General features: G+C 40.2%; 1 protein-coding gene across 4 annotated transcripts in view; it reads left to right on the top strand.

Annotated features, from left to right (window-relative positions):
* The first annotated feature begins 557 nt into the window (after positions 1-557).
* LOC134210117 (probable beta-hexosaminidase fdl) overlaps positions 558-19,610 on the top strand; it is a 158,001-nt gene continuing 138,948 nt past the window's right edge. For 3 of the 4 annotated variants that reach the window (XM_062686139.1, XM_062686141.1, XM_062686142.1), the window contains exon 1: positions 558-1,417. The gene's annotated coding sequence lies outside the window, so the exon portion shown is untranslated. The remainder of the gene's footprint in view (positions 1,418-19,610) is intronic. The other variant, XM_062686140.1, reaches the window with a different exon arrangement.

Below are 19,610 nucleotides of genomic sequence, written 5' to 3' on the forward strand. Positions count from 1 at the left end.
TAAACGAATCGCTGGAATGGTTCACAGCCTAAAACACTGATAAAAAATCACTTGGTATCATTTTGTCTGCGAGCAGGGTTATTCCATAAAAAATATCGAACTATCACTTTTAAGTTTAAATTGAGTTTAATTTGGCTTATGAGACAAATCTTATGAGAAATTATTTAGTTTTTCGAAATTTTAAATTAAAATAAATCTGCATTGGAATAAATTGAGACAAATTCTTTCATCCGCATAAAAAGTGACTCCAGTGTACTACTCTGTACTATTTTAGAACATTGTCAGATGACAGATCTCTCTTTCAAAATCAACTCTCTCCCGTCGCGGCGCTCCGTCGGGGACACTGTTTACATTTTTTTCTGTTTATTTTCGGAAGCAGCTTGCACGACCACAGTGATACCAAACTCCCCATCCACCAGCGCTTCTCCAAGATCCTATCGACAGCGCAGTTGTATTGGTATGGGGCCGATGGTGTTGTGTTACGTCTTCCCGTCCCGTCCCCACTGTAGTGTCCCCACGAACAAACCATTCACTAGCCTGGTGGGTTAGGTAAGTGCACTGCAGCAGCACCAGCGCTTCTTTCTCCCGTTCCCCGCGTCCCGTTAAGACCGTGTTTGTATATGGCACAAAGTGGACAGAAAATCATTGTATGACGGATGGACAGACGAACGGTCTTCTCTGCGTTCAGCCCGTGACTGTGTGGATTTCGATTGGTTTGTGAACCAAAATTGGCTTCGCGATTCCGTCGCCGTGAGTTACGCGTTTTCGGGAGCATCGATTGCCTTACGGGGGATGTGAATGTCCGCCGCGGTCGATTCGGGGATCCGATTTCCGTTGTGTAGTGCAGTGAAATCGAGTGGAAAATTTTTGCATCATCAGCAGGTTGAGAAACCGTGCAGCAGACGGAATCTGTAAAAGTTCAGGAGTCGACGTCACAACCGAAGATGGATTGAAATTCGGAAGATGTGAAGCTGAGAAGGCAAAGTCATTGATCAAGAAGAAACGCAAATTATTTATTGTAGGTGCGGTTCCAAGTGGAAAATTTTGGGTTCCAAGTTATAAAAGGAAAACCAGGTTCAAGAAGTGAAGGTGAAATAATTTGGTGTACCTTATTTAAAAACGAAACATGCCACCTCAGGCATAAGTGAAAAGAAATAATATGTGAAAGAGATTCGTCTCGTAAAAAAAGCCAGTCAAGCAGAACCGGAGGAACAAATAGCTGAAAAGCGGAATAGAAGGCGCCAGAAGGTGACGAACCATTCAAAGATTATACATACTTCGAACAGAGCAGTTTCAAAAATCGCTACGTTGGAAAAGCTTAACCGGAGTATCAATACTCCCGAAGGGATTAGATAAAGCCTGCACTTTGACCAGTCATCGGGTCGTCCACCGGAGCAAGTCAATCCAACATCAAAAGGTAAAATGGGTTATTAAATCAATATTTTTCTCTGTTCATGCTATCGTCTATTCGTCTCTGACTTCGCAGTGTTTTGTACCGCTCTGGTTCCATTTTCGTGTTGGTTGGTTGCGGGTTTGTAATGAGGGAATCGTACCATCCGTTTCCCAAATGCAAGGCCGGAAAACCCTTTTATGCAATTGCAATGCTTATGTACCTTTACATGTAATCAGGGCTGGTGGCGGGTTCCCTTTTTTTAACATCTAATCGTAGAAGAATGTAGTCATTTAAGGCTCTATAAACCGTAATCAATTTGATGATGAAGATGATTTTGTTCTCATTCGCACTAATACTAATGCAATTTTAGCCAAAATTCAATATTTCACTGCTATTCACCAACTTACCTCTGTCAACGTATATGTATTCATGGTATTTTTATATGAATTTTTCACTCACCTAGCTAACTAATTATTAATTATTTTACTGAAAAGCGCTTAAAACTGCTTTTTTCCTAAACAAATTTTCAGTATACTAATTGTACACACACCAACTCCGAACGATCGAAACACACCCATACACTTATTTTGAACATGCACTCAGTTTTTCACTTGTTCTTTTCTCGCCGTTTTCTTGATTTTATCACAACTAAATATAATTCACTACCTAACTTTCACTTTTGTCTTTGATATCGAACACCATTTTCTTCCCTTCATGTCGGAAAACCAACGAAAACTGCTTTAAAAAATTTGAAGTGAGAGACAAATTTGACGGCCGTATTGTGAATGTTGCAAAATTCGGAACACCCAAATTCACTACCGCATTAGGTGAAATAGTGCGCTCAAAATCTCGGCAAAGCAACTTAGAAATATCAAAACAATACATCGAATATGCTAGTCGACACGCAAACAACTTTATGCATATACAAGAAAAGAATCATCATTTCATCGTTGCCAGATTTATTTAATCAAATAATTATTGCGGTTTGTCGAATTAATCAAATCAACCAGAAAAAAAAGAAAAGATTATGCAAGCTTCTGTTGGCAGGGTGGAGAATGGTTGACATTTAATTTAACCGTACCATTCATCCTACCATGCAGTCAAAAAAAAACAAAACCACGGCAGCCGCAGTAGCAGCCTCGACCAAGCAGACGACATCGCATACTTTTACTATTTTCTCCCCCCACAATCAATCAATAATTTCTCAACGTATAATCGGTTTTGGTGGCAAATATACATTTCATTATTCCTTACTCATTTTACAGATTAGAACTAATAAATCAGTATCTGTGGCTAGCACTCTTTCAAGACTGTGTGGCACAGCCTAATTCAACTCGATTCTGTTCTATTTGCACTGCGCACAAGAAAGTGTGGATGGATGGCAAGAGACTCACGCAGCAGCAAACAAACAGTCTGCGGATGAAAAATAAAAAAGACTTAATTTCGTCATACATTCATTTGGGAAACTGTCTCAGTGTGCTCGGTGCACGAAATTTTACCGGATAAAATGTAAATATTCGGATAATCAAAGTGTTTTACTATACTTTCCCCCAGAGTGTATGTAATTAAGAGTGGCGACACTGTCAGAATTGGAACAAAATTCATCTGTCATTCCCATACAAAATCATGTTCCAAACGAGCAGGAGACCTGTCAAATGCGGCACATGTGGCCACTCTTAGTTACATATACTCTGCTTTCCCCAACACTGTATGTTGAAAGCCCAGCGGTGAATGAAGAATTTTAAAATAAGTTTCCATATAAGAAATATTTCTTAGCCGTGCCCTCCTTAGCCGTGCGGTAAGACGCGCGGCTACAAAGCAAGACCATGCTGAGGGTGGCTGGGTTCGATTCCCGGTGCCGGTCTAGGCAATTTTCGGATTGGAAATTGTCTCGACTTCCCTGGGCATAAAAGTATCATCGTGCTAGCCTCATGATATACGAATGCAAAAAAATGGTATCTTGGCTTAGAAACCTCGCAGTTAATAACTGTGGAAGTGCTTAATGAACACTAAGCTGCGAGGCGGCTCTGTCCCAGTGTGGGGATGTAATGCCAATAAGAAGAAGAAGAAGAAGAAGATAAGAAATATTTCATAAATGCTCAAAAGTAAACATTTTGTTGCATCTGGCAACATTATGTAGCAGCTGACAAGCTTTTACCACCCCATTTCCACCCACCTCAAATTTTCGTCACTTTTTCGTACTAATTGCCTCACCAATACTAACAGGCAATAACGTCATTAATTTTCAAAACAGAGTTATGGAGCCTTGAGCCTTAAGTCTTCCAGCTATGTGCTAATAAACAATAATCACAGACAAACAGACATAACACTCGTCAAATTTCCATCGTTCACTGATTTACTAGTCAATTCAAATAATCATTAGATGGCCAATCGGTCACTAGAGGCGCGCGCATCGGATTTGCTCGAGTTTGACATTTGCTCACTACCGCCATCTGGTTCGTGATTTACCCAACTAACTGAAATCAATAGATGTCGTTAGTGTTTAAATGACGATGAATTTGATGAGTAAATGTTCAATGTGTTATGTCTATTTGTCTGTGCAATAATTGTTATTGTAATATGAGATTAGTCTATCTATTGTTCAACCTGTCTAAAGTTGAATTAATCATTAAATGATTATCATCATAAATGAATCATCAAATTTTGACTTATTTCGTATACCTGTTGTATGACTGCTTTCAACCGATTTAAATCAAATTTGGCCATTTACGGAGCCCCACGACAGTTTTAACTATGCACTGAAATGTTCCCGTCAACAGGTCCCCCCGGAGTGTTTCGTGGAGTTCCAAGAAAGACCATTGGGATCTGTTATTCTCTATATATAGTATACTGCCGCTAACCGCAAGTCGAGCACATCTGTATATGGAGGCCCATATACAGATGTGCTCGACTTGCGGTTAGCGGCTGTATCTTATATATAAAAATGAAATGGTCTGTGTTCGTATCCGCATAACTCGAAAACGGCTGGTTGGATTTTTTTCATTTCTTCAGCAGAAACATTCGTTATAGTTTCCGACGGGTTTATATGATATTTCCTAATGCGAAAATTACGAGTAAAGTTTAGCAAACCGTGAATAACTAAAATTGTGTTTCCTATGCGAACTTTGCATGGGCAGTTCGGAACACACATTCTCGCCTACTGTGCAGGACAACGTCTGCCGGGTCAACTAGTACTGTATATATAGTATACTGATTCAAGTTAATGCGTGAGAAAAAAAGATATTTTAGTTACTAGATAAAGGTTGTCGCTGTCGTCGCTGTCCGGAACATCTTTCGCTGGCGAGGATAGGGGATCTAAATGTCATTGAAGGAAAAATACATACGATTTGACAGTTAAGTAAGTACCACACATGTTTCGGACAGCAGAATAAAGGGAACTGAAGCGACAATATTTATCTTGTAACTAAAATATCTTTCGTGAGAAATCATAATGAAGGGACAGTTGCATAATACGTTTTTGTCGTTCTGTACTTAAACGAAAGAGGCTTATTATGCTTTTGTTTCTCCGGGATTTTTTCTTCCGGACTTTCCCCTGATTTTTCACTTAAACTTCTTCTCTATTTTCCCGTCACATTATCGAAAAATTCTTCTCTATATCGCCAAGAAATTTTATGCGTTTTATCTGAATTATTCGAAATGTTATTTTGAATTATGTTCAACAACAATGCAACAAGTTGCATTCGACGCAGAATCCTGTCCCATTGTTTCCTATTAAAAATTGGCCGGATCGGGCTCAGAAGTTAAGGACAAAATGCTTTTTTTATACCAAAAGTGCGTAAAAATTACTCACTCGAAAAAAAACACGAGAAAGGCACTATCACCGCTAGGTGGATTAATCTGGGTTTTTCTAAGGAAGTTTTGAAATTTTGCCTTATTTGTCTCACGCCCAAAATAAGCATCATATAATATACAATCAAAATTTATTTAAATATATTTAATATTCTTATTTGAAATAAAAAATGAATGCGAGATACTAAAAACAACTTTACAGGTGAAATCGAGCTCCGAATTAAGTGATGTAATCGATTAAATCACAATTCCATCCTCTAAAACTTGTTACAGTTTATAACACGCTCGTGTCAAAATTCAATACATCCAAATTGATGCTAATTGTCTTATGATATCATTTGTAATCTTGAACGGAAGCCAGGTGGTTCAAATACGAAACAGGATTCTTGTTGAGTACTGCATCATGGAGTGCTAATTAGCACTTTCTCTGAAGCTGTTAAAATATAAATCTCGTAGACCGTGGAAGCCAAAGGTAAACAAGGCATACTCTCACTGATTATAAGCCCATTTTTGTTCGATTAGGCCACGGCAGTGTTGATTAAAACTCAAAATCTCAAAACTCATGGACGACCCAAATCAAGCCTAAGAAGAAACGCATCCAACCCAGTACCGAGGGGAGTGGAATCATTGTAGGTTTTCTGTTGTTCTACTTCGATAAAAACTGAGAATCGACGTTTATCGCATAGAACAATAGATACTCGTGCACTGTCGTCATACGCATTCCTAAGTACATGAGACAATTATGCGTAAAATGGCAGTGCATATGTAAACATAAAATTTCTCTCAATTTGCAATTTAGTTTCAAAAGCATTTTGGAGCAAAATGATTGTTTGGTAAATGATTGAGACAAAGCGATTTAGCATGAAAAACTTAGCTGTGATGCATTCCTTGATTCCTTCAAATTTGCAAACGAGTTTTTGAGTTATTGTTATTGACATCTCTAATGTGTTTTTCTCATTTTTTATAAGGAGCGAGAAAGACATCACCAACGCTAGGTGGATTAATCTGGGTTTTCCCACATGTTGAAGTACAAAAGTAGGCGTGCTGAAACCGTAGAGCATCGGATCTTAACCTTTTTCTTGAGATATACCCCTTTGAGCTTTTGCATTCACCCTCTTGAAAGGAGGCTTCTGAGCCTTTTGAAAGATGGCATCCGAGCCTCATGAAAGGAGGCCTCTGAGCCTCTTGAAATGAGGCCTCCAAGTCTCTTGAAAGGAGGCTTCCGAGCCTCTTGAAATGAGGTTTCCGATCCTCTTGAAAGGAGGCTTCCGACCTTCTTCAAAGGAGGTTTCCGAATCCGATCCTCATGAAAGGAGACTTCCATCTCTCTTGAAAGGAGGCTTCCGAGCCTCTTGAAAGGAGGTTTCCGTTCCTCTTGAAAGAAGGCTTCCGAGCTTCTTGAAAGGAGGTTTCCGACCTTCTTGAAAGAAGGTTTCCGAGCCTCTCTAAAGGAGGTTTCCGAGCCGCTTAAAAGGAGGTTTCCGATCCTCTTGAAAAGAGGCTTCCGAGCCTCTCGAAAGGAGGTTTCCGAGCTTCTTAAAGGAGGTTTCCAAGCCTCTCGAAAGGAGGTTTCCGAGCATCTTAAATGAGGTTTCCGAGCCTCTTGAAACAAGGTTTCCGATCCTCTTGAAAGGAGGTTTCCGAGCCTCTTAAAAGGAGGATTCCTAGCCTCTTGAAAGTAGGCTTCCGGGCCTGTCGAAAGGAGGTTTCCGAGCCTCTTAAAAGGAGGTTTCCAAGCCTCTTGAAAGGAGGTTTCCAAGCTTCTTGAAAGGTGATTTCTGATCCTTTTGAAAGGAGGCTTCCGAGCCTCTCGAGAGGAGGTTTAAGAGCCCCTTGAAAGGAGGTTTCTGAGCCTCTCGAAAGGAGGTTGTCGAGCCTCTTAAAAGGAGGTTTCCGAGCCTCTTGAAAGGAGGTTTCCGACCCTCTTGAAAGGTGATTTCCGTTCCTCTTGCAAAGAGGCTTCCGAGCCTCTAGAAAGGAGGTTTCCGAGCCTCTAGAAAGGAGGTTTCCGAGCCTCTCGAAAAGAGGTTTCCGAGCTTACTAAAGGAGGTTTCCGATCCTCTTGTAAGGAGGCTTCCGAGCCTCCTGAAAGAAGGTTTCTGAGCCTCTTGAAAGGAGGTTTCCGAGCCACTTGAAAGGAGGATTCCGAGCATTTTGAAAGTAGGCTCTCAAAAGGTTTCCGATCCTCTTGAATAGAAGCTTCCGAGCCTTTTGAAAGGAGGTTTCCGATCCTCTTAAAAGGTGGATTCCGATCCTCTTGAAAGGATGCTTCCGAGCCTCTCGAAAGGAGGTTGTCGAAAGGAGGTTAAAAGGAGGTTTCCAAGCCTCTTGAAAGGAGGTTTCCGAGCCTCTTGCAAGTTGATTTCCGATCCTTTTGAAAGGAGGCTTCCGAGCCTCTCGAAAGGAGGTTTTTGCGCCTCTCGAAAGGTGGTTGTCGAGCCTCCTAAAAGAAGGTTTCCGAGCCTCTTGGAAGGAGGTTTCCGAGCCTCTTGAAAGGTGATATCCGATCCTCTTGAAAGGAGGCTTCCAAGTCTCTCGAAACGAGGTTTCTGAGCCTCTTGAAAGGAGGTTTCTGAGCCTCTCGAAAGGAGGTTGTCGAGCCTCCTCAAAGGAGATTTCCGAGCCTTCTAAAAAGAGGTTTCCGATCCTCTTGAAAGGTGGCTTTCAAGCCTCTCAAAAGGAGGTTGTCGAGCCTCTTAAAAGGAGGTTTCCGAGCCTCTTGAAAGGTGATTTCTGATCCTCTTGAAAGGAGTCTTCCGAGCCTCTCGAAAGAAGGCTTCCGAGCTTCTTGAGAGGAGGCTTCCGACCCTCTAGAAAGGAGGCTTCCGACCCTCTAGAAAGGAGGCTTTCGACCTTCTAAAGGAGGAGGGAGGAGGAGGGTTCCGGGTTGGAGAGAGGAGGGTTCCGAACCTCTCTAAAGGAAGTTTCCTAGCCTCTTAAAAGGAGGTTTCCGATCCTCTTGAATAGAAGCTTCCGAGCCTTTTGAAAGGAGATTTCCGATCCTCTTAAAAGGTGGATTCCGATCCTCTTGAAAGGATGCTTCCGAGCCTCTCGAAAGGAGGTTGTCGAGCTTCTTAAAAGGAGGTTTCCGAGCCTCTTGAAAGGAGGTTTCCGAGCCTCTTGAAAGGTGATATCCGATCCTCTTGAAAGGAGGCTTCCGAGTCTCTCGAAACGAGGTTTCTGAGCCTCTTGAAAGGAGGTTTCTGAGCCTCTCGAAAGGAGGTTGTCGAGCCTCCTCAAAGGAGATTTCCGAGCCTTCTAAAAAGAGGTTTCCGATCCTCTTGAAAGGTGGCTTTCGAGCCTCTCGAAAGGAGGTTGTCGAGCCTCTTAAAAGGAGGTTTCCGAGCCTCTTGAAAGGTGATTTCTGATCCTCTTGAAAGGAGGCTTCCGAGCCTCTCGAAAAGAAGTTTCTGTGTCACTTGAAAGGAGGTTTCTGAGTCTCTCGAAAGGAGGTTTCCGATCCTCTTGAAAAGAGGCTTCCGAGCCTTTTGAAAGGAGGTTTCCGAGCCTTTTGAAAGGAGGTTTCCGATCCTCTTGAAAGAAGGCTTCCGAGCTTCTCGAAAGAAGGCTTCCGAGCTTCTTGAGAGGAGGCTTCCGACCCTCTAGAAAGGAGGCTTCCGACCCTCTAGAAAGGAGGCTTTCGACCTTCTTGAAAGGAGGGTTCCGAACCTTTCTAAAGGAGGTTTCCTAGCCTCTTAAAAGGAGGTTTCCGATCCTCTTGAAAAGAGGCTTCTGAGCCTCTCGAAAGGAGGTTTCCGAGCTTCTAAAAGGGGTTTCCGAGCCTCTCGAAATAAGGTTTCCGAGCTTCTTAAAGGAGGTTTCCGAGCCTCTTGTAAGGAGGCTTCCGAGCCTCTTGAGAGGAGGATCCCGATCCTCTTGTGAGGAGGCTTCCGAGCCTCTCGAAAGATAGTTTCTGAGTCTCTTGAAACGAGGTTTCCGAGCCCCTTAAAAGGAGGATTCCGAGCCTCTTGAAAGTAGGCTTCCGAGCCTCTCGAAAGGTTTCCGAGCTTCTTGAAAGAAGGTTTCCGAGCCTCTCTAAAGGAGGTTTCCGAGCCTCTCGAAAGGAGTTTTCCGAGCCTCTTAAAAGGAGGTTTCCGATCCTCTTGAAAGGAGGCTTCCGATCCTCTTAAAAGGAGGTTTCCGAACCTCTCGAAAGGTTTCCGATCCTCTTGTAATGAGGTTTTCGAGTCTCTTGAAAGGTGATTTCCGATCCTCTTGTAAGGAGGCTTCCGAGCCTCTCGAAAGAAGGTTGCTGAGCCTCTTGAAAGGAGGTTTCCGAGCCCCTTAAAAGGAGGATTCCGAGCCTCTTGAAAGTAGGCTTCCGAGCCTCTCGAAAGGTTTCCTAGCTTCTTGAAAGAAGGTTTTCGAGCCTTTCTAAAGGCGGTTTCCGAGCCTCTTAAAAGGAGATTTTTGAGCCTCTTAAAAGGAGGTTTCCGATCCTCTCTAAAGGAGGTTTCCTAGCCTCTCAAAAGAAGGTTTCCGATCCTTTTGAAAAGAGGCTTCCGAGCCTCTCGAAAGGAGGTTTCCGAGCTTCTTTAAAGAGGTTTCCGAGCCTCTCGAAAGGACGTTTCCGAGCTTCTTAAAGGAGGTTTCCGAGCCTCTTGAAAGGAGGTTTCCGATCCTCTTGTAAGGAGGCTTCCGAGCCTTTCGAAAGAAGGTTTCTGAGACTCTTGAAAGGAGGTTTCCTAGCCCCTAAAAAATAGGATTCCGAGCCTCTTGAAAGTAGGCTTCCGAGCCTCTCGAAAGCTTCTTGAAAGAAGTTTTCCGAGCCTCTTAAAAGGAGGTTTCCGAGCCTTTCGAAAGGAGATTCCCGAGCCTCTTAAAAGGAGGTTTCCGATCCTTTTGAAAGGAGGCTTCCGATCCTCTTAAGAGAAGGATTCCGAGCCTCTCGAAAGGAGGTTTCCGAGCCTCTTGAAAGGAGGTTTCCGAGCCTCTTGAAAGGTGATTTTCGATCCTCTAGTAAGGAGGATTCCGTCCCTCTAGAAAGGAGGCTTCCAACCTTCTTGAAAGGAGGTTTCCGAGCCTTTCTTAAGGAGGTTTCCGAGCTTCTTAAAGGAGGTTTCCGAGCTTCTTGGAAGAAGGTTCCCGAGCCTCTCTAAAGGAGGTTTCCGAGCCTCTTAAAAGGAGATTTGTGAGCCTCTTAAAAAAAGGTTTTCAATCCTCTTGAAAGGAGGCTTCCGATCCTATTAAAAGGAGGTTTCGGAGCCTCTCGAAATAAGGTTTCTGAGCCTCTTGAAAGGAGGTTTCCGAGCCCCTAAAAAATAGGATTCCGAGCCTCTTGAAAGTAGGCTTCCGAGCCTCTCGAAAGGTTTCCGAGCTTCTTGAAAGAAGGTTTTCGAGCCTCTTAAAAGGAGGTTTCCGAACCTCTCGAAAGGAGGTTTCTGAGCCTCTTGAAAGGAGGTTTCTAAGCCTCTCGAAAGGAGGTTTCTGAACATCCAGAAAGGAGGTTTCCGATCCTCTCAAAAGGAGGTTCCCGAGCCTCTTGAAAGGAGGTTTCCGAACCTTTTGAAAAGAGGCTTCCGAGCATCTTAAAAGGAGGTTTTCAATTATCCTGAAAGGAGGCTTCCGATCCTATTAAAAGGAGGTTTCGGAGCCTCTCGAAATAAGGTTTCTGAGCCTCTTGAAAGGAGGTTTCCAAGCCCCTAAAAATAGGATTCCGAGCCTCTTGAAAGTAGGCTTCCGAGCCTCTAGAAAGGTTTCCGAGCTTCTTGAAAGAAGGTTTTCGAGCCTCTTAAAAGGAGGTTTCCGAGCCTCTCGAAAGGAGGTTTCTGAGCCTCTTGAAAGGAGGTTTCTAAGCCTCTTGAAAGGAGGTTTCTAAGCCTCTCGAAAGGAGGTTTCTGAGCATCCAGAAAGGAGGTCTCCGATCCTCTCAAAATGAGGTTCCCGAGCCTCTTGAAAGGAGGTTTCCGAACCTTTTGAAAGGAGGCTTCCGAACCTCTTGAAAAAAGGCTTCCTAGACTCTCGAAAGGAGGCTTCCAAGCATCTTGAGAAGCGGCTTCTGAGCCTTTTGAAAGGAGACTTCCGAACTTCTTGAAAGGAGGCTTCCGAGTCTCTTTGAATGAGGTTTCCGATCCTCTTGAAAGCATGTTTCCGATCCTCTTGAAAGGAGGCTTCGGAGTTTAAGGGTTAAAGTACAGACAAACAGACATAAAACTCGAGATTTTTTCATCGTAATGATTTATCAGTCAATTGCTAGTGGCACTCGAACCAGTTCTGCTCGAGTTTGTCGCTTGCTAAACCGCCATTTGTTTCGTGTTTTTCCTAGGCTAGGAAAAACAACAGATGTCTTGTTATGTCTGTTTTCTGGTTTTGGCCACCTTAGTGTCTAATTTAGCCACCACTAAAAAATGCATATTTTTCCAAAAACTATTGACCAGTTTTAACAGCGAAGAAGCATAACGGATATCTCTCCTGTTAGAACTGATAAAACTCTCGAAAACTGCTTTATTTTCGGAGTTATGCAAGAAATTCGTCAAGTTAAGAACATGGCCAAAACTGGTACAGTTTTGTTTTTGTACAAGAAGATGCAATATTTACACGGGTAGAAATCCGTTCCTCGAAAAGTGAAAATGTTTCATGATTTGATAAATCTATTATGCTTTCATGTTATGAGAGGATTTCATGTACACTGAATGAGTACTGGCGTGTACACTGAATACTCGAGTACACTGAAAGAGAGTCTGGCGTGCTACTTCTCAGCCGATTTTGCTTCTTGGAAACGGAGTGTACAAAATATGACCGGTTATGCATTTTGTCGACTGATGAATAATAATTCTGAAATCGCGAATTATAATGATTTCATGAACTGACAAATTTCATGATTTCATTATTTTATATTTCTATCTATATTCTATGTATGTATCTATTTGTCTTCAACTATGGTGCATGTTTAAATCGGACAATTGATATTTCGCGTCAAAAACTTTCATTCGCATAATCGATTCTTTATTTTATTTTTTTTATATTTTTAAACGCCTAAATAATATTATCTAAAAAATACAAAAAAAAATCTTAAAAGTGCTGTTTTTTTTCAAGATCGGCCTAACATTTGCCCGATTTTAAATGAACATCTGGTGAATGTTTCAGGCCGGTTCACACATGCAGCACGTTTCCGGTTTTTGTTTTTGATTTTTTAAATAGTTAGAGGCTTCAAAAAATGTGATTCCTTTGGGAAAGTTGACCTTAAATAAGCCAAAGAATCGACTAAGACAATAAAACGAGATACAATTTTTGACGGGAAAGGTCTGTTGTTACATTCGGGACAATGCCATTCAGATAATATGGTCTTCGGGCATTTGTTACAGAATCGTCTCAATAAATAATCGTGGAAGTGCATTTAGAACACTAAGTTGAGATCCAGCTATAAAATAATTGCCTAAATCAATGAGCCTTGTGGCAAAAGAAGAGTAATTTTATTTTTATTGCACTTCAAATACGTGCACCGTTGCACACAATTTCTATTGGCAGCAACTAGAGAAATTGAAAACTAAGATTTAAATTAAGATTTAACCAAACCAATTTCTTCGCGAGAACAATTTTTTATAGGATATCACGAGGAGGAGTCATAGGCTTTTACATTGTTTTTTTTTTTCAAAAATTGCACATATTGCGTACTTCTACATCCACGGCGTTCTTTGAACCTGTTTGACATTCTAAGATGGCCTAATATTATTCAATGCAATGCTCTCCCATGCCTGCTTTTCTTTCGTGGGGTATCTGCTCTTGCAATTCATAACATGCACTCAGATTAAAAAAACGGAAAAAGAAGAAAAAGGACACAAGTTCATATGTTTTTCATTATTGTGATGTTTTCAGTAGTATTACGCATGATGTCAATGAAAACGACAGAGATTAAGCCGAAATCGTTCCTTGTGCAAATATAATTGATGTTGGAGCATGTTATTAAGAAAGGAACAAATATCCTAGAACGTCATGATTTTTTGGGCAGTATTCTTCTTCTAATCCATTGCAATATCTTGGTCTTCGTATTTCACATGATTTTCCCACTAAAAATAATATCTCATAAAAGTGCTGATAGTGGGTAGGTGTGGCATATCACCCTGATTTTTATGGCATCTATACCGATTGCAAGGGATAGATGCCACATTATTATTTATTAGCGTAGAAAGTCATTATTATTACCCACATTCGCAAATAACGCAATCCAATATTGACTCTGCAATAAACGAATTAAAGAGATTCCTTTTGATAAAGCGTAAGTTAACAAGTTCGAAGCGCTTCAACAAAATTGATAGCAAGGTCTAAATAGAAAAAAACAGTCGTTTCTTTTATCAGTGCTACTGCGAAAAAATACATAAAATACACACGGTGTGGCATAGAGCGTTAATGAATAAAGCTTCCAATGAATGATTAATTTTGCTATGATTAAATCATTCAACTCTATGATTAAAGATTATGATTAATGATTTATTCATTTTTGACAATGAATAATGATTATGATTAAAGATTCAATTAATTTTAACAATGATTAACGATTATGAATAATGAATAAAACGATTGAAGTATTATTAATGATTACCGATCGTGATTAAATGTTGACACAATATGTATGAATAATGTTTAACGATCGATATGATTAATGATTAATGATAATGAATAATCAAATTAAATGATTTGCATAATGATCAATAATCAAGTAACCGTTCGACAAAATTATGTTTTTTTACCTTTGAAATTGTATGATTATGATTAAGATTAATGAATAAAAGCGATGTATGCAATGATTAAAATTGATGATTAATGAATAAACTCAAAACAATCATGAATATGATTTGTGATTAATGATTAAATGCAAAAATCTATGATTAACGATTAGTGATTAATGATTGAATCGTATTTTTTGTGTGATTATGATTAATGAATAATGATTAAATAACCCATTATTCATTAATCATGATTAAATCTATGATTAATCACTAACGCTCTGGTGTGGCATAGGATATGGAATTTATAATTCCCATCTTATGAAAACACTTAAGAAAATCGATCAAAAATAAGTTTAGTGTTCAATCAGCACTTGCTTTATAGTTGCGCATCTTACCGCACGGCTAAGGAGGGTCCCATAGGACATAAATTACGAAGTAATCTAAATTGACCTTTCCCGTCAAAAATTGTATCTCGTTTTATTGTCTCAGTCGATTCTTTGTCTTATTTAAGGTCAACTTTCCCGAAGAACCCATATTTTTTAAAGCCTCTAACTATTTTTAAAATCGGAAACAAAAACCGAAAAAGTGCTGCACGTGTGAACAAGCCTGAAAAATTCACCCTAATTTCACCCGGAATGTTCTAATTCACCCGGAATGTTCGTTCAAAATCGGGCCAATCTTAAAAAAAACAGGACTTTTTCGATTTTTGTTTTAAATTTTAAAAATACTTGGGAGCGTAAAAAAATATGGGTTCTTTGGGAAAGTTGACCTTAAATAAGCCAAAGAGCGAATAAAAAAATGTTACGGAAAAAGTCAATTTCATTTTTCTACATTTCAGTACATTTACTCAGAGGATTTTTTTTCGACCACGATCGCTACCAGCCCTTTGAGCCTGAAGTATATTACACCGTACATATGCAAGAAAAAAAGGGCAGCGGAGCGAAAGGAAAATGCACATCATCATGCAGTGCCCAGAATCACAGGAGTAATAGAAGCATGGCTCCAGTTGAAGGGCTGCCCGTTCGTTCTATTTTCTTTCTTTGCCTTTGGTTTGCGCCTTGCTGTTTAGCGGTTTATTGCGCCAAACCTGACACATTTACCTACCGAGCGAGCGTTGTTTTATTGGGGCCATGCATCAGCTGTGGGGCTTCGTTTTTCCTCTCTGAAAGGATCATCATGAATAGGCTGTATGGAGTGTGGCTTTTGTGGTTATTTTGCTCTGTTTTATGCGATTCTGCGGTGTCTATTGGAGGCCAGGAATAGGTTGTCATTCCATGAGAAATACGACAAACTGTCGGCAGCAAACATGTGCAGTAGTCCGAATTTCGAGATAGTAATAAAATAGAGATGTCCCTGGATCCCAAAGAGATATTATTCTCAGAACTTTACAATTAACGCTTTACACTTAACGCGTCTTACAGAAGTAATTTCAGATGTTATGCTTGAGATATGTTTCATTCAATAATATTATTAAACAAAAAAATAAATTCATCCACCAAGCGATGGTGAGGCTTTTACGGGCTTAATTCGAACTTGGACATTTTTTCATTGTTATGGTATTAAATTTCCACGTACCTACGCAGGATTTTGTAGTAATGGCGGATCCGGCGGAGTACCGAAGACAAAGATGTTTTCGGAGGAATGCATTTCTGTTATGTATGTATTTCTTCTGGAGGAGCGCAGAAATTGTAGGTTTCTATGAGAATGTAAGAGATACGTTCGACTTCTAGTCTCTAACTCGCAGTGCTCTTTCCATTCGTCCTCGCGTATGTTTCCGTTTCACTGAGCGAAGACTAAAAGATCACTTCTACCCTTTAGTTCTGCCCTCGTCCTGCTTGTTCTTCTTCTTCTTCTTGGCATTACATCCCCACACTGGGACAGAGCCGCCTCGCAGCTTAGTGTTCATTAAGCACTTCCACAGTTTTTAACTGCGAGGTTTCTTAGCCAGGTTACCATTTTTGCATTCGTATATCGTGAGGCTAGCACGATGATACTTTTATGCCCAGGAAAGTCGAGACAATTTTCAATCCGAAAATTGCCTAGACCGGCACCGGGAATCGAACCCAGCCACCCTCAGCATGGTCTTGCTTTGTAGCCGCGCGTCTTACCGCACGGCTAAGGAGGGCCCTGCTTACAACAATTTAATACGTGCAAGGAACTCCCTTTCGGAAGCCGACCATCGGGGTTATAGCTTATTGTTGGTTCCTGCGACAGTTTTGGGCCACTGTCGGGCCACTTCGTTAGACTGAGTGACGAACTTCTCTGCCCTCGAAAGTCGAGGTCGTTCCTCTAGATTCAGTAAAGCTGGCCACACTGTTTATCGTGACTATGAATGTTATCATTCTAGTGCACCACCCCTCTCCCCCGTAATATTTCCATTTTTGAATACGCGAATGACATATTTCGTGAAGGACAAGAATCCGCGCACAAGACGGAGTGTCAGTGTTGGTATCAGCGTTTACAACCCCATTCAGTTGGGTTCTCTATATTTCGTTCCAAATGTGTAAGGGATCACGTTTATAGCAGACCAAGTCTTCGGAGTCTAGGCTACAACCTAACCTTTAACAGAACTTCAACTCTGTTGAGGGTAGATACTAATCGGGGCTTTAACTGAACAAGTTCTTTTCCTGTTCGCGCCGTACTAATAACTGCATAAATCGATTCCAGGTTACCGATTAATTATTGAAAACAGCCTTAATGTTCATCAAAATTCACATGAAAAAAAATTGAGGAAAAAGTAACAGAAATATCAATTATGGCGATTGCATCGGTTTTGCCTTATTTGGTCATATTTTAAAAATACACATTTAATTAAAAAAATCGAAAAATTTTATTAACACAGAATCACAATGAGTATCCCTTTTATAAGAGATTTAAAAAAAACTTTAGCGTATTTGAATGCTTTTATTAGCTTGTATTGCTTGCGATGTTAGTTAGTATAAAATGGAAGATAAATCTGGCCAGATTACTCGCAACATTCCGGATTTGTTTATATAAAAGATTTTTTTTGAAAATTTAGTGGCAGTATTGTAAACCTGCTAATTTCAATACGTCGGATCTCATCAAAGTAGGGAGGTGCATTCTACAAGATTATGGCTTTTTCTCACTAGAATATTTTATTATGAGGACAATTATGCAAAATAATGCGCAATTCTATTGGTTCCAGATAAGAAGTTCCAAATACAAAAAAAAAACACCAATTTTAAACCGACGCAGTGATGTTGATTTGCCTCAGATGTTGTTGTATACCGCTTACTGCAGTATTAATATTAATCGTAAATTAAATATACATTCGTGCTTCGGACGCAAACTCTTAATGTCACTATTCCGTGCAATCAGTATTAGAAAAAAACCGCCTCGAATGTGGTCGTAGAAGGTTAAAGGTCGCCAGGTTCAGATCAAATCTACTGCAGGAAATTAACGAACCAATCAATCATCGAAGTGTGCTATGCTCAGAAAGAAATTTCCATTGCACAGAAAAGAGAAAAACAAATTATCATCTATGTATAACTGTCCTATTGACTGCGATTTGGAAAGAATAATAATATTCTCCAAACTTCGCAGCTCACCTAAGTTCACTTGTGTTTACTTGTCGAGGTTCATTGTATGGGACAACTATGCGTGAAACAGCAGTTGACAGTTAAAATGAATCCGTTACTAAAAACACGCAACGTTGAATATCGTTCGAAAAAAAAAATCATTCTAGTGCTTGTTCTACTTTGTACAGAACGAACGGTGCCCAATGGTTTTTGACACACCAATTAGAACAATGTCAGCAGCCCAGTGCAAACAGATTGCATTAGGTTCGCTGAACTTGTTTGTTGATTCCACGGTCGCCGCACCTGCCAGCCATTGAACAGCCACGAACATCTAATATCCATTTCAAATTTGGCCACTCTAATGACAATGGGAGTTTTCTTCGTTTTTATTTTGAGGGCGCAGACCGGTTGTGCCTCCAAATTACAGCTAAATAAATAACGACAAAATAAACGACGTATAGCAAATGGGGGAAAAAATGACACGAATTGTAAGTTGTTGCACAATTATGGTCGGTGATTGCCCCTAACCATTAGTCATTAGCCGCTTTTGCAACCGATAGGCACTGTGTTGCTTTTATCAAATGGAACAGTTTTGGCTATTTCCGGCTTCTCTCTGTGCTTTTCGTTCGTCCGTTCATTTTTTCCAGTATGTAAATAACCTGTATTCAAGCTCACAAAATAAATACTTGGTATGCAAGTATAATCAGCTTAATTGAATTAAATAATTCAGACAACAGTGATTCGATTCGAACGGTTTTGAAACTGCAGGTTATTAATAAAAAAAAACGTGAATAACTTTTTTATCCACATAGCCTAAACTGCAAACTTAAAAAACGTTATCAACGACCAATTGTTGTTTTCGAGTATTTATGTACTCAATGGGTATTAATGATACATTTTGTCAATCGTCACAAATTTACGTTAAGAATTGGTCAGTCAACATAATCGACAATGAATGTTCTTTACATAAACATTATCGTTCGACGTCTGATGAAATACCGATATCAAAATTTAAATATAAGTAAAAGTGCTTTCAATATTTATACACGGCGGCGATTGTTGATTATTCTTGTCAGTAGGGTTTCATTGATGATTGTGTGATTCTTTATTATCGCGATACGAAGATTTACCTTGCTAAGTACATCAAATAACCTTTAGGGTTTATTTTGTCCATAGCGTTCCTGAACTGCTTTCAATGATCAACCACCAAGTACAACCATGTTTGAACATAATACAGTTCAAATAGTAAAAAGTAGAATTTTTAGAATTACTAATTCAGCATTGAAGTTGATTAATGTATCTGTTATTACTTTTTAGTAATCTTTATGTTTCACTCTTCCTTTGACTGCATGGGTCAAAGTTTGATCAAGCCAGTTTCTCTCCATTATGTTACGCAAAGATGAAACATACTCTATGTAGAGAGAGACTAGGGAACATACAGGAGAAGTGTCTCAGTGTTCCTTCCATTCCGTTCCCTGACGCTTCCAAACATAAAAACTGGTGTAAAAATCACATTTCTTGATCGATCGTTTCAGTACGGTTCAATAATTATTCCAGAATCCGTTGGGGCCAGTTATCCCCGGAAAAAGTGGCCATTTCCTGAATCGAGTCAAAAAATGGATCGTGTGACACCTCAAACTTAATAATTTCACAAAACAATGATGGGAATGATATTTTCAGGGTTTCTAGGCCACTCAGTTTCAATCCGGCCACATCGGCCAAAATCCGGGGGACCTCCGGAATGGCCGTTTCCCAAATTTAGTCAAAACTTCATGATTTCATGCCAAGCAGAAGGTCATATCCGAGACACGACCGCCAATTGGAGTAGGATTATGTAAAATGCAGTGTATTAAATTTTGAAAAATTCGATATGTTTACTAAAACTGATGGTAGGCAGCTGAGACCGAAACCGTTGAGATGAACTGCAGTAATCAGGTAATTGTGGTTTCCATTCCAAAGAGAATACCCTTCGGATCAACTTTCTATTGTATAAAATGTTTGCTAAAAAAGGACCATCATTTTCAATAATGTGTTTCTCTAATCACTACAGCAACAAAACCAAAATCTGAATCTTGAGAGACAATTTCACCTGACTGTTACTGACGCCAACATCAGCCATTCGATGATTCGTCCCTGAAAAGTGATAGGCACCATTTTGTAGCGTCTCTCAACGACGAGTGTTTATGTTGCTACCGACAGAAA

The sequence above is a fragment of the Armigeres subalbatus genome, chromosome 2, assembly GCF_024139115.2.
Source record: "Armigeres subalbatus isolate Guangzhou_Male chromosome 2, GZ_Asu_2, whole genome shotgun sequence".
Lineage (NCBI taxonomy): Eukaryota > Metazoa > Arthropoda > Insecta > Diptera > Culicidae > Armigeres > Armigeres subalbatus.